Genomic DNA, 16366 nt, shown 5'->3' on the forward strand with positions numbered 1-16366 from the left:
TTACAACTCAAGGGCGAAAAGTCTGTCAATCCATACTGATTCTAATAAATAAATGATAAGTAAACAAATGGGAGAGAAGAGATAAATCTTTCTTACAGAAGATGCTAAATAATATATGTAATATTCCCTTTTTGGAATACAAAATTTAATTCTCTTCCCTTTGAGTGTGGTCAAGGCTTACAGTCTTATTTCCAAATAATAAAGTATGGATAATAGGAAATAGTAACTTTACAGTTAAAGTAATCTTGCAAATACCACTTCAACCACATAGACAGGGTTAACGACACAAAACACCAGTGACGAGTCTTGTTGATATCATGTACCCCTTGATACAACGTAGTGAGCAGGACAACAAACCACCAAAATCCATAACCCCAGTCTAAACATGAGGGAAAAAACCAGACTACTCTAAACTGTAGGATATTCTACTAAATATCTGACCAATACTCTTTAAATATATCAAAATCACAAAAAATAAAAAAAAATTGAGAAACTGTCATAGATCAGAGGAAACTAAGTAAATATGACAACTAAATGGAATGTGGCTGGATGCTGAAACAGAAACAGGACATTACTGAAAAACTCATCAAATTCAAATAAAGTCTGAAGTTAGTTAATAGTAGTATAGCCATATTAATTTCTTAGTTTTGACAAATGTGTTATGATCATATAAGATGCTAACATTAGGGGAAACTGGGGGAGGGTAAAAGGGAGTGCTCTGTCCTATCCTTGAAATGTTTCTGTAAATCTGAAACTATTCCCAAATAATTTTTTTTTCAAAAAGGAAGATGACTTCACACAGACTAGCTATATTGTATCATATTTAATGTCTAGCATACAATGAGAAATTATTATTAATAGAATGCAAAGAAATAACATGTGGGCCATGGAGCAAACAAAAATCAGTAAGTAGAAAAGAAACTTATATGACATAGATATTGGAATTAGGAAAGAAGGACTTTAATAGCTATATAAATATGTTCAAAGACTTAGAAGAAAATATAGTCATAATGAATAATAAGTTGAAAAATATCAGCAGAGAAATAGAAACTACAAAAAGGAATCAAGTGACTATTCTAGAAAAGAACATCATTCATAATTTTTAAAAATAACTGAATAGAATTAAAAAGAAATTAGAGGCTGGGAATGATAGCTTACACCTATAATCTCAGTACTTTGGGAGGCAAAAGTGGAAGGATCATTTGAGGCCAGGAGTTCAAGACCCAGCCGGGCAACACAGTGAGATCCCCATCTCTAAAAAAAAATAATAATTAAAAAATTAGTCAGGTGGGGTGGTGCCTAGAGTCCTAGCTACTTGAGAGGATCACTTGAACCCAAGAGTTTGAGGTTCCAGTAGGCTATGATTATGCCACTTCATACTAGCCTAGGTGACAGAGCAAGGCCCTGTCTCTGGAAAAAATAAAATGAAATGGGAGAGGGCAGAAGAAAAGGTCGATGAACAAGAAGACAAATTGCTAGAAATGACCCAATAAGAAGAATGGAGAAAAACATTGGGGGCGGGGAATGAACAGAACCTCATTGACCTATAGGACAATATCAAATAGTATAATATAAGTGAAATTGAGGTCCCAGAAATGAAGGGGAAATAGAATGGATTAGGAAAAGTATTTGAAGAATTAATGGACAAATATTTCCCAAATGTGGTGTAGAACTTACAGGTATAAGAAACTCAATGAACCCCAATTAAGATAAACATAAGGAAAATCACACATAAGAACATTATCTAAAACTGTGGGAAAGTTAAAGAGAAAATATTTAAAGCATCCAGAGAAAGATAACATGTTAATAATGGGGAACAATAACATGAATCACAGCTGAATTCTCATCAGAAGCCATAAAGTAGAAAGATAATGTGTGCCATCCTTAAAATGGTAAAATGGTAAGAATGCCAATGCAGAATTCCATATCCAGCAAAAATATCCAGTAGAAATAAGAGGAAATAAAAACATTTATAGAGCAAAGAAGAGAATTTGCTATAAGCACTCCAGTACTACAAGAAATGCTAAAGGAAGTTCTTAGAAAAGAAATGTCACTAGATGAAAACTTAGATCTATAGGAAACATTGAAGAGCAACAGAAATGATAAATATATAAGTACATAGAAAAGATTATATTTATTTTCTTTTCTCTTAATTTCTTTAAAAGAAAAAGAAACAAAGGAGAATAAAACAGATAAGACAAATTGTAAACAAATAGAACAATGATTGATTTTTAATGAAACATAACAATAATTGAATTAATAATAAATGGACTAAGATTAGGAAAAAAGCAAGAACCAATTTTGTTCAGTCTATAAGACATGCACTTTAAATATGACACAGATAGGTTGAAAGAAAAGCACAAAAGAAATACTATGTAAACAGTAAACAAAAAGACAAAAACAAAATAACCTAGAGTGATGTATCAGTTTCCTGTCATTGCTGTAACAAATTATCTACCACAAATTTAGTGACTGAAAATGACATGTATTTATTTTCTTAAAGTTATGGAGGTCAGAAGGCTAAAATCAAGCTGTTGGTGGGACTATCTTCCTTCTGAAGGCTTCAAAGGACAATCCATTTCCTTGACTCTTCCAGCTTCCAGAAGGCTCCTACATTCCCTGGTTTGTGGCTTCTTCCTCCACCTTTAAAGTGTATCATTCCAACCTCTGCTTGTCACATCTCCTTTTTTGACTTTGACTCTACTGCCTCCCTCTCATAAAGACACTTATGATTACGCTGGACCCACCTGGAAAACCCAGCACAGTCTCTCCATCTCGAAATGCTTAACTTAATCATATCTACAAAATTTCTTTTGTCATATAAGGTGACATATTTATAGGTTCTAAAGATTAGGACATGAACATCTTTGGCATGCAGGAAAAAACATTATTTAGCCTACCACAAGTGGTCATATTAATATAAGGCAAAGTATACAAGAATTAAGAGGTACATTTCATAATTATATGAGCCACTGCATCAAGCATACATAATTATTGTAAATGAGCATGTGTCTAATTTAGAATTTCAAAACTTATGAAGCAAAAACTGACTGAATTAAACCCACATCATACTTAGAGATTTAGCAACCCTTTCTCAGTAGCTGATAAAGCTATTAAATAAAATTCAGTAATATACATGTGTTTGTCTTCTGTGAAAAAAAAAAAAAATCCAGTAATAATATAAAAGATCTCGACACCTCCATCAACCACTTTACCTAATTAAAATTTATCCAACAGGCCAGGCATGGTGGTTCATACCTGTAATCCAACAATTTTGGGAGGTTGAGGCAGAGGGTCATTTGAGGCCAGGAGTTTGAGATAAGACTGGGCAACATAGTGAGACCCCCATCTCTACAAAAATTTTAAAAATTAGGCAGGTGTGGTGGCATGTGCCTAGAGTCCCAGCTACTTGAGAGGCTGAGGCAGGAGTATTGCTTGAGCCCAGGAGGTCAAGGCTACAGTGAGCTATGATCATAGCCACTGCATTCCAGCCTAAGTGGCAGAGCAAGATCCTGTTTAAAAAAAAAAAAAAAAAAAAACTTATCCAACAAAATGTCATCCAACAATTAGAGAATACATAGTTTTCAAGTATAAAAACAGTACACAGAAATTAATTACATACTGGGCCATAATGCAACTTTCAATAAATTTCAAAATATATAAAATCTTATGGATATATTCTACATCCACAATGGAATCAATAACAAGAAGAAAATCTAGACAATTCCTAAATATTTGTATATCAAAACACACGCTTCTCAATAACTCATGTGCAACTATCTAATCTTCAACAAAGATGCCAAGAACATATTATATAACACAATGAGGAAAGACGGTCTACACTGAGACACATTATAATTAAATTGTTAAAAGTCAAAGACAAAGAGAATTTTGAAAGCGGCAAGAAAAAAGGAAGTCATCACATATAAGATTATCAGTGGATTTATCAACAGAAACCTTACAAGCCAGGAGAATGGAATAGTATATTCAAAGTACTGAACTAGAAAATAGCCAACCAAGAATACTATATACCCAGAAAAACTGTCTTTTAAAAATGAAGAATAGATTAAGTTTTTTTCCATACAAACAAAATTGAGGGAGTTATAGATCTGCCTTAGAAGAGACGCTGAAAGGAGCTCTTCAAGTTGAAACATGTTAAACAGCAACATAAACACATAGAAAGCACAAATCTCACTGGTAAAAGTGTATAGACAAATACATATAGAATACGTATAGAATCATATGACACTGTAATGGCAGTATTTAAATTATTTTTCATCCTACTATGAAATTTAAAAGATAAAAAATGTGTTAATAATACACAATATAAAAAGAAGTAAACTCTGACTAAAAGAATATAAAGTATGAGGGGAAAGGAGTAACAGTAGAGATTTGTATGCAATTAAATTATCAACCTGAAATAGATTATTTTAACTATAAGTTTTTTTATTTAAGTCTCAAAGTAACCACAAAGAAAAACCAATTACATATATACAAAATATAAAGAGAAAACAGTAAAAGCAAATCACTACAAAAATCATCAAATTTAACAGAAGAAGACAGCAAGAGACTTGGCACGATGGCTCATGCCTATAACCCTAGCACTTTGGGAGGCCAAGTCAGGAGGATTGTTGGAGGCCAGGGATTTGAGACCAGCCTGAGCAAGAGCAAGACCCTGGCTCCACAAAAACTAAAAAATGTAGCCAGGTGTGGTGGCATGCACCTATAGTCCCAGCTACTCAGGAGGCTGAGGCAGGAGGATCACTTGAGCCCAGGAGTTTTGAGGTTGCTGTGAGCTATAATTATGCCACTGCCCTCTAGCCTGGGCAATAGAGTGGGAGGAGAGGGGAGGGGAGGGGAGGGGAGGGGAGGGGAGGGGAGGGGAGGGGAGGGGAGGGGAGGGGAGGGGAGGGGAGGGGAGGGGAGGGGAGGGGAGGGGAGGGGAGGGGAGGGGAGGGGAGGGGAGGGGAGGGGAGGGGAGGGGAGGGGAGGGGAGGGAAGGGAAGGGAAGGGAAGGGAAGGGAAGGGAAGGGAAGGGAAGGGAAGGGAAGGGAAGGGAAGGGAAGGGAAGGGAGAAAGAAAAGAAAAAGAAAAAGAAAAAGAAAAAGAAAAAGAAAAAGGGGAAAAAAGACAGCAAGAGAGGAAAAGAGTAACAAAAGATCTACAAAACAGAAAAAAATTTTACAAAATTGGAATAATAAGTCCTCACTTATCAAGAGTTCCTTTAAATATAAATTGATTAAACTCCCTAGTCAAAAGGCACACAGTGGCTGAATAGATTTTAAAAGTCAAGATCAAGATAAAAAATCAAAATATGCTATCTAAAAGAAACTCAGTTTAGATTTAGGGATATACATAGGTTAAATATGAAGGGATAGGCCGGGCGCTGTGGCTCACGCCTGTAATCCTAGCTCTTGGGAGGCCGAGGCGGGCGGATTGCTCAAGGTCAGGAGTTCAAAACCAGCCTGAGCAAGAGCGAGACCCCGTCTCTACTATAAATAGAAAGAAATTAATTGGCCAACTGATATATATATATAAAATTAGCCGGGCATGGTGGCTCATGCCTGTAGTCCCAGCTACTCGGGAGGCTGAGGCAGAAGGATCGCTCGAGCCTAGGAGTTTGAGGTTGCTGTGAGCTAGGCTGACGCCACGGCACTCACTCTAGCCTGGGCAACAAAGCGAGACTCTGTCTCAAAAAAAAAAAAAAAAAAAAAAATCTTTAACAAAATATTACCAAATAAAATCCATAAAAATATAAAAGAGGTAAGTCATTATGACAAAGTGTGGTTTATCTCAGAAATGTATAATGTTGGTTTAACTTTCTAAAAGCAATGTAATTTACCATTTTAACAGAATAAAGAAAAATATATATATAAATCATGCCACCTGAAGCAAAAAAAAAAAATGCACTGCAAATAATTCAACACCCATTCAAGATAAATAAGATCTACAAAAGAATACAAAGAAATTTTGTCAAACTCATAATGGCTTCTACATAAAACCTACAACTAATAACATACTTAAGGTGAAATATTGACTGTAATTCAAATAACATTAGGAACAAGGCAAAGATGTCTGATTTCACCAACTCTATTCAACATTGTACTGAAATTTTAGAGAAGAAAAAATAAAAGATAAAAATAAAGAAGTAGAATTTATCAGCGATGCTATCTGGGCCCAAAGTTTTCTTCATGGGAAGGTTTTCAATTCAAATTCAATTACTACAAATTCAATTACTTTAGTGGATAGTGGGATATTCAAGTTGTCTACTTTTTCTTGAGTGAACTTTGATCATTTGTGTCTTTCAAATAATTTGTTCTTTTCATTTTAATCAGAGGTCAGTAAACTTCTTCTGTAAAAGGCAACATAGTAAATATTTCAGGCTGGTCTCTCATGACAACTTAACTCTGCCATTGCAGTATAAAAGCAGCCATAGATGGCTGGGTGCGGTGGCTCACACCTGTAATCCTAGCACTTTGGAAGACAGAGGTGGGAGGATTGCTCAAGGTGAAGAGTTCAAAACCAGCAAGAGGCCGGGCGCTGTGGCTCACGCCTGTAATCCTAGCTCTTGGGAGGCCGAGGCGGGCGGATTGCTCAAGGTCAGGAGTTCGAAACCAGCCTGAGCAAGAGCGAGACCCCGTCTCTACTATAAATAGAAAGAAATTAATTGGCCAACTGATATATATATAAAAAAATTAGCCGGGCATGGTGGCGCATGCCTGTAGTCCCAGCTACCCGGGAGGCTGAGGCAGAAGGATCACTCGAGCCCAGGAGTTTGAGGTTGCTGTGAGCCAGGCTGAAGCCACGGCACTCACTCTAGCCTGGGCAACAAAGCGAGACTCTGTCTCAAAAAAAAAAAAAAAAAAAAAAAAAAACAAAACCAGCAAGAGCGAGACCCCATCTCTACTATAAATAGAAAGAAATTAATTGGCCAACTAATATATACAGAAAAAATTAGCCGAGCATGGTGGCGCATGCCTGTAGTCCCAACTACTTGGGAGGCTGAGGCAGAAGGATTGCTTGAGCCCAGGAGTTTGAGGTTGCTGTGAGCTAAGCTGACAACACGGCACTCACTGTAGCCTGGGCAACAAAGTGAGACTCTGTCTCAAAAATAAAATAAAATAAATAAAAGCAGCCATAGATAAAAATGTACACAAATAAGTTAATCTCTGTTCCAATAAAACTTTATTCACAAAACAGGTGGCAAGCCAGATTTGGCCCATAGACTATACTTTACAGACCACTGATCTAACCTACCAAATTTATTTGGCATAAAATTTTTCGTAATATTACCCTCCTTCCCTCCCTTCTTTCCTTCCTTCCATCTCCCTCTTTCCCTCTCTTCCTTCTATATTATACATCTTTAGTCATATTCTGCCTTCAAATAATGCTATACCATTTCATGTATATTGAATGAACTTTATAATAGTATGTTTCCTTTCCCTTTCCCTGGCCATTGTCATACATTTTACTTTTACATGTTATAAATTCCACAAAAGATTGTTATTATTTCTCCTTTACTCAGTCATTAATCTTTTAGAGACATATTTTAAAATTAGAACAAATTTCTTTTATACTTATACATATATTTATAATTTTTATGTTTTTCATTCCCTTGTAAAAATCTAAATTTCCACTTAGTATCATTTTCCTTCTGGCAGAAGAACTTCCTTTAATAAGTCTTTTAGCGGTCTGTTTGCAATAAATTCTTCCAGCTTTTGTTCATGTGGAAAAAAATATTAGTTTGTCTTCATTTTTTAAAGGTATTTTTTTTTTTTTTTTTTTTTTGAGACAGAGTCTCGCTTTGTTGCCCAGGCTAGAGTGAATGCCGTGGCGTCAGCCTAGCTCACAGCAACCTCAAACTCCTGGGCTCGAGTGATCCTTCTGCCTCAGCCTCCCGGGTAGCTGGGACTACAGGCATGCGCCACCATGCCCGGCTAATTTTTTATATATATATCAGTTGGCCAATTAATTTCTTTCTATTTATAGTAGAGACGGGGTCTTGCTCTTGCTCAGGCTGGTTTTGAACTCCTGACCTTGAGCAATCCGCCCGCCTCGGCCTCCCAAGAGCTAGGATTACAGGCGTGAGCCACAGCGCCCGGCCTTAAAGGTATTTTTGTATGCATAGAATTCTAGGCTGACAGGGTTCCCCATACCCACCCTAGTGCTTTAAAAATGTCTAATTTCTTCTGGTTTGTCTATCTTCTGATGTGCAGTATGCCTGTGTTATTTTTTCTCTGGCTATACTTTTAAAATGTTCTCTTTATTCCTGCTTTTTTTTAGCAGCTAGATAATAATGTTGCTTTGTGTACTTTTGTTCGTTTTTCTTCTACTTGATGTGCACTGAGCATCTTTGATGTGTGAGTTTATACTTTTCATCAAAATTGGAAAAATTTTGACCAAATTTGTCCTCTTTCTGAACCCAAATTATACATATGTTAGATCACCACAGATCACTGAAGCTCTGATCTTTGGGAGACGGGTCTTTTTTCTACAATACTGTACTATTCTTTGTCCCAGAGGAAGACATTATCTTTATCATACTGGACAATAAACAAATTTGCCCCTGGTCCCAAAAGGGAAAATTCTATTCCAAGGCCGTTTACTACACAAATATCCTTGAAAAGATAGTCTGGAACAAAAGGTCAGTTAGTGCCTCTGGTTGCAACACATGCAGAAGTGTAAGAGATCCATGGAGAAATGTTCTCCACCATTTTTAAGCTTTATTTGGGCATTATATAAGTCTACGGCTAATTTGCACCCACTACTGAAGCAAAAATCTTCTCAGAACCTTACTTAAAATCCCTTACATTGAGAGATCTTTCTGCTTTGGCAGGTGGAAACACTGTTACCAGCTTTGCGTGAGTTTATGGATTGTTCGACCTACTCCTTTGCAGTGGTTCAGTTCAGGATTCAACCAAAGATTTGAGAGGGTTCCTCTTAGTTACCTAGAGCTTACTTGCTATCATGCATCTCTCTTTTCTCCAGTACTCTGACCCACAAATTTTAGCTGCCTTTGTCTTCTCAAGCTCCAATCTGTCTCTCCTAAGCGCCATGAAACTTCCAGGATCTGTTTGGGTCCCCATTCCTGCACTGCACCTTGGATATTCTCTCTATGCAGTAGGCACAAGGAGTTGTACAGCTTGCCTTATTTACTTCCCTTCTCTCAGGAATCATTGCCCTGCGCTGCCTATTGTCCAATATCAGCAAATCATTGTTTCATATATTTTCCCTGGGTTTTTAGTTGTTTAAGATGAGAGAATAGGCCGGGCACGGTGGCTCACGCCTGTCGTCCTAACTTTCTGGGAGGCTGAGATGGGTGGATAGCTGCTGCTTCAGGGGTTCGACACCAGCCTGAACACAGCCTGAGCACAGTCAGACTCCGTCTCTATAAAAAGAAAAGAAAGAGAAGAGAAGAGAAGAGAAGAGAAGAGAAGAGAAGAGAAGAGAAGAGAAGAGAAGAGAAGAGAAGAGAAGGAAAAGAAAGAAAAGAAAAGAAAAGAAAAGAAAAGAAAAGAAAAGAAAAGAAAAGAAAAGAAAAGAAAAGAAAAGAAAACGAAAAAAGATGAGAGAATAAAGCCAGGCTCGGTGGCACATGCCTGTAATCCTAGCACTCTGGGAGGCCAAGGCAGGAGGGTCGCTTGAGCTCAGGAGCTCAAGAGCAGCCTGAACAAGAGCGAGACCCCGTCTCTACCAAAAATAGAAAAAAATTAGCCAGGTGTGGTGGCACATCCCTGTAGTCCCAGCTACTCCAGAGACTGAGGCAGTAGGATGGCTTTAGCCCAGAAGTTTAAGGTTGCTGTGAGCTAGGCTAATGCCATGGCACTGTAGCCCAGGCGACAGAGCAATACTCTGTCTCAAAAAAAAAAAAAAAAAAAAAAAAAAAAGATGAGAGAATAAAAGAATAAATCCAGTCCCAGTTACACCATCATGACCAGAAGCAGAAGTCTGAAAGAAAGAAGTTAAATCAGCAGAAAACATTAGTGTCTATATATAAAATGCTAATGAATCTACAAAGCAACTTCCCAAATAAGTAAATTTAGCAAGGTTACAGAGCAAAAGGAAAAAATACAAAAATAATTATGTTTCCATATTTGTATACAAACATTTGTAAAATAATTTTTCACAATAATTTCACTTACAAAAGCATCAAAAAATATCGTACTTGGAAAGAAATATAACAAAAGACATGTAAGATCCCTACATTAAAAACTATAAAACACTGCTGAAAGAAATTAAATAAGACCCAAATAAATAGGGAGTTGTACTCTATATGTGGATTATAAGATTCAACATTGTTAAGATGTTAAATTTCCCTAAATTTTCTATAGATTCATTCACATCAATCCCAATTGTAATCCCAGCAGGAAGTTTTTAATAGAAATTGATAGGTTGCTTCTAAAGTGTATTATGGAAATGCAAAGAACCTAAAATAGCCAAAACAACCTTGAAAAGAAAGACTTATAATACCTTTCTTCAAGACTTATTATAAAACTAGAAGAATCAAGACAGTGTGTCATTAACACAATATTATAATTAACAAAGATATCAATTGAACAAGATTAAGTCCAGGAACAGAACCACATTTATACACCAATTGATTTTCAACAAAGCTCCAAAGTAACTAAGAGGGGAAAAAAAAGTGAACTAATGTTACCGGAAAAGTTATATATCCATATGGGAAAAAAGTGAACTTTGACCCTACCTCAATCATAAACTAAAATTCAAAATATGTTACAGACATAAACGTAAAACTATAAAGCTTCTTAGAAGAAAACACAGATAAAACCCAAATACCCATCTAAAAAAGAATGATAACCAAGTTGAGAAATACAGTAGTCCCCACTTCTTGTAGTTTCTCTTTCCACAGTTTCAGTTACCCAAGGTGAAGCAAGGCCTGAAAATACTAAATTGAAAATTCCAGAAACAAACAATTTATAAGTTTTAAATTGCACACCATTCAGGGGAGCTGACAAAATCTCATGCCATCCCACTTCATCCCTCCTGGGACATGAATCCTCCCTTTGTCCAGCGGGTCCACATGTCTATGCTCCCTGCCCATGAGTCACCTAGTAGCCATCTGAGTTATCAGATCGACTGTGAAGTTCTCACAGTGCCTATGTTTAAGGAAACCTTATTTTACCTAAGAACAGCCACAAAGCACAAGAGTAGTTATGCTGGCAATTTGGATATGCCAGAGAGAAGTCATAAAGTGTTGCCTTTAAGTGAAAAGGTAAAAGTTCTCCACTTAATAAGAAAAAAAATTGTATGCTGAGATTGCTAAGATCTATGGTAAGAATGAATCTTCTGTCCATGAAATTGTGAAGAAGAAAAAATGAAACTCATGCTACTTTTGCTGTCACATCTCAAACTCCAAAAAGTATGGCCACAGCATGTGGTAAGTGCTCAGTTAAGATGGAAAAGGCATTAAATTTGTGGATGGACGACATGAACAGAAAGGTGTTCCAATTGACAGCAGTTGGGTTCAGTACTATCCACAGTTTCAGGCATCCACCGGGGTCTTAGAAGGTATCTCTAAGCATGAGGGGGAACTACGTACGGTATTCATACAAGGTAATACTACCCAACAAAAAAAACAATAAACCTGTCCAGGTGAAGTGGCTCACACCTGTAATCCCAGCATTTTGGGAGACCGAGCTGGGAGGATTACTTGAGGCCAGGAGTTTGAGATCAGCCAGGGCAACGCAGCAAGCGCTCATCTGTACAAAAAGTAGAGAAATTAGCCCGGCATGGTGGTCCATGCCTATAGTCCCAGCTTCTTGGGAGGCTGAGGCCAGAAAGGATTTCTTGAGCAAAGGAGGTCAAGATTATAGTGAGCTATGATCCAGCCATTGCACTCCACTCTGGGCAACAAGGGAGACTCTGTCTCAAAAAATTAAATAAATAAAAAATAAAAACCTACTGATACATGCAAGAACACAATTTCACAGATTTTACATTGAGCATGTTAAGTGAAAAAAATATATACAAAAGTTGCATATTATATGATCCAATTTATATGAAGTTCTAAGATAAGCAAGACTAATCTGTGCTAAAAAATAATTCAGAGAAATAATTGCCTATAAGGCTAGAAGAAATGACTGTAAAGGAACATGAGGAAATTTTCTTGGGTAATGAAAATCTTCTAAATCTTGACTACAGGGTGGTAACAGTTATGATGCATTTGTCAATATTCATTGAATTGTATACTTAAGAATTGCACATTGTCTATGGCCATACCACTCTGAACGCGCCTGATCTCGTCTGATCTTGGAAGAATTGCACATTTCATGATTTATAAAGTTTACCTCAACAAGAAAAAATAGAACTTTAAACAAATGTTGAACTCTAATTAGTGGGTTAACTTTATATAATCATGTGGTTTATCAGTTATAAAAGTACTTCCTGTGTTTTCTTATGTATAAACACATGTATAAATATATTGAGTATATCAGGAACTTGGCTCACTCTTGAAAACATGTATCTCTGCTGAGAGGGACTAAAGCAATGACACATAGTAGCAATAAACACAACTTGTAATCAGATCTTGGTTTCTCAGTATTATTCTCCACTAAAAGAACTAGGGCCCCTGAGAAATGACTGATTCTAGGGTAAGTATAAGATTCTTTTAAATTTCTGTTTTTCATAATTTTTATTTTGTATATTTGAGGTATACAACATCATGTTTTGATACACACACGTATACATATATATATGTGTATATATATATACACATAGTGAAGTGATTACCACAGTCAAGCAAATTGTTAATAATACATCCATCACCTTACATAGTTATCTTTCTTTCTTTCTTTCTTTTTTTGGTGGCGAGAGTACCTAAAATCCACTCTCTTGGCAAATTACCAGTATATAATACGGTATTATTAACTATAATCCTCATGTTGTTCATGCTAGACTTATTCATCCTACATAACTGCAACTTTGTGCCCTTTAACCTACATCTTCCCATTTCCCCCACCCCAATACTCTCCTGTTTCTATGTATCTGATTTTTTTTAAGACTCCACATTCAACTGAGATCATGCAGTATTTTTCTTTCCCTCTGGTTTATTTCACTTGGCATAATGTTTCTAGCTTCATCCATGTTGAAAAGTACAAGATAAACACGGAACATCGTATGTGTCTAAAAATAAAGAATTCCTTAAAAAAGGATGAGGACATGTCAAAAGGATAAAGGAGCTACCATTTAAAAGGCTCGAACTGGCTGTTCAACAGAGGCCCACATTCTCCAGCAATTTCTCTGCCTCATTGTTGGGGTGGGCTGTGTGTTCCTGTGGCCGGAACCGCACCCTCTCCTCAGTCTGAATCTCTAACCTTGTGGTTGGGGAAGGGGAACATTTCCTTTAAGTTAAGCATTTCCTTATTAACTCTTCTTCAGCCCTAGAGGTAACAGCTGCTTTTTGTAGTTGTTCCTTCTATATAAGAGAATCCTCTTTTACCCCTTTTAATATTTGATCATATCTTACTAGAAAATAATTCTTTAAAATTTTCTTGTAAAAATCACTTGTATGGTCTTCTGACTAGACCCTGACTGATACCAGAACATATCACTTCTCTTGTATTCCTACCAAAAAAAATGCATACCTAAATATAATCATGAGAAAATGTCAGACAAACCCAAAATAAAAGACATTCTACAAAATAAGTGGTTTGTATTCATCAAAATTTCTAAGGTCAGTCAAAAAAAAAAATGTCTAAGGTCAAAGAAGATAAATGACAATTAATTGCAATACATTTCTCTGGTTTGGCTCCTTTGGTTGGGAAATGGAAAGTAATTATAAAGAGCATTTATTAGGACAAGTGATGAAATTCTGAATGTGGACTATGGATTAGATAATAACATTGTTTCAGTGCTACAGTTCCTAATTGTAATAATTATACTGTGTTAATGTAAGAGACTGTCCTTGTTCCTAAGAAATACACATTGATGTATTCAGTGGTAATGGAGAACTTACTCTCAAACTATTCAAAATAAACTAATGTTGGGGGTGAGGATGAATCTAGGTAGAGTGTGTACAAAGAGTTCTTTGTAGTATTCTTGCATCTTTTCTATAAATGTTACATTATTAGAATTGCAAGTTATTAAAAACAAAAATGTATTTGGTACTTGAAATATATTAAACATGATCATTTTGAAAGGTGTCAATAAAAATTCAAAATGGAAATCTGGTTCGAGGTAACAAATTGAATACATGCATAACAGGACTGAGAAACTACCGAATAAATTTCAAAAGATCCCTAAGCAGATCAGAAACTGTCAACAGGTAGGATGTGTTTGATAGTGAAACCAGATCAAAATCTGTTACCACAAAGCTCATACACAAGAAAGGTACAGAGAGGTTATTGTGGGAAATATGCTTGTTAATGATGAGGCTAGAAAGAGGCAGGCCAGTCCCGAAAAAAGAACTGCCAATTTCAACTTTTGCCCCTGGCAAGAACCTTGAGCTCAGTACTCTGGGAGTTCTACCACAGGGAGCATTCAGTGGGCACTGAGGCCTGAGAAGCATGGAAGTGACCTAGGATGTCTGTATCTGGTTGTAAAGGGAACTAATCCCTGCTCCCACCTTCACAGAAAACAAGTTATTCAAGCTACTTAATTGTGAGTCTTGGCCATTTCTCACTTCCAATATGCATACTTCCTTCCCTCAAGTCCAATACTACTCTAGGCAATGACCAAGAGGCAAGATTTTTGAAATTAAAACTTGAATTCACCTAAATCTGAATTCATTTATTGGTGAATTCCATACTAGAATGGAAGCTCATTGTAACAGGAATTTTTGTCTTTGTTCTCTGTTGTATCCCCAAGACCTACAACTCTAGCACATGGTAATTGCTCAGTAAATATTTGTTGAATTAATTGAAAAAAACGAGTCAGTAAAAATAACTTCAATGCCCAACATTAGTAGCACTGGCCAAGTAGCAAACCATAAAGGTAAATATTATGCAACTATTAAATAGTTTATTTGTAAAGGTAATGATATGCAGAAATATTTTATGTATTTTTTTTTTAAGAAAGGAAACTATATATTCATGCAGGAAATATACAACCTCCTGGTGAGTTTATACATGACTTTTGCTGTTCTGTGTTATCACAGATTACTTTTATTATTAGGAAGAAAATTATCTTTTAATTAATTTTTTTCTGGAGGAAACATGGAACACTACATTCAGATATGATTACTACCTAACCCCAATTCAATGTACCAATAATAAACACAGAATGACACACAATAGTTAGTTATAGTGTAATGCCTCGAAAGCATGGATTTTGGAGACTATATACCTAAGTTTGAATACTGGCTCCATAACTTAATAGCTGTGGGACCCAAAGTAATTTAACCTCTACTTTAATTTACTCATCTGTAAAATTGGGATAGGATACTTCCTCATAAGGTTGGCATAAAGTGAATTTATACTCGTTCAAAGCACTTAAAAAAGTGTTGGGCACCACAGAGATACCCAGTTGTTAAGTTTTATTATTATTAGATTCAAAACACTGTACTAGCTCTAACGAGGAGAGAGAAATAAATCTAAATTCGGTCCCCATCCGCGCAGAGCGAGAAAGGCACACATAAAAGCAACGTAGGAGTCAAAGCAGAATGAAAACAATCTAAAACCAGGTACAAGCAACAAGCGGGCGTTCAGAGGAACGAGTCATTAATTCTGAACAGGGTGAATCCAGGGAGTTATAGGAGCAATAGTATTCGAACAGAGTTCTAAGAACGAGCAGGACTTCAACAGGTGCTAATAAGACATAAGGAAACCAGAAACGATCTTAGCAAAGACACAAAGACTAAAAGTGTTGCTCGTTCCCCAGGACCGCAGAAATGCTGACAGGGTGGGAAGGAACGGGGGATGCAGAAGAAACCTCTGGCGAACAGAGATGGCTGCAGAGCATGCTTATCAAACAAAATGCCACCAGATGGGAAGGAATGATAAAGATAACAGCAACGATAATTCACCTCAAGAAACAATGAACGAAAGTGTAGTTATGAAAGCCGGAACGCACACGACCCCATCGTTCCACTCTACCCTCTAGACGCCGACATCCTGACAGGAGTCGGAGCCGGGACGCGGCTGAACAGCGCCACTCGCAGGCGGAGAACCACCTGGGCAAGCGGCGGAAGGGAGCCGCTTTCCGCAACTTCCGCTTCCGCCGCCCGCCCTCCTGTACCCCTTTTAAGCGGACCTACCAGGGAGCGGGCCTGGCGCGTGACCCCGCGTTGCCGGGGTGCGCGAGCCGCGAGGCCCGGGAGGCGGGACTTTGGGACACGCTTTGGTAGAAAGGCGACCAGAAAAGGCGACACTAAACTTAACAGGCTCGATAGTGATTGGATTTGCTGTAC

This window comes from Microcebus murinus, chromosome 10 (assembly GCF_040939455.1).
Source record: "Microcebus murinus isolate Inina chromosome 10, M.murinus_Inina_mat1.0, whole genome shotgun sequence".
Classification (NCBI taxonomy): domain Eukaryota; kingdom Metazoa; phylum Chordata; class Mammalia; order Primates; family Cheirogaleidae; genus Microcebus; species Microcebus murinus.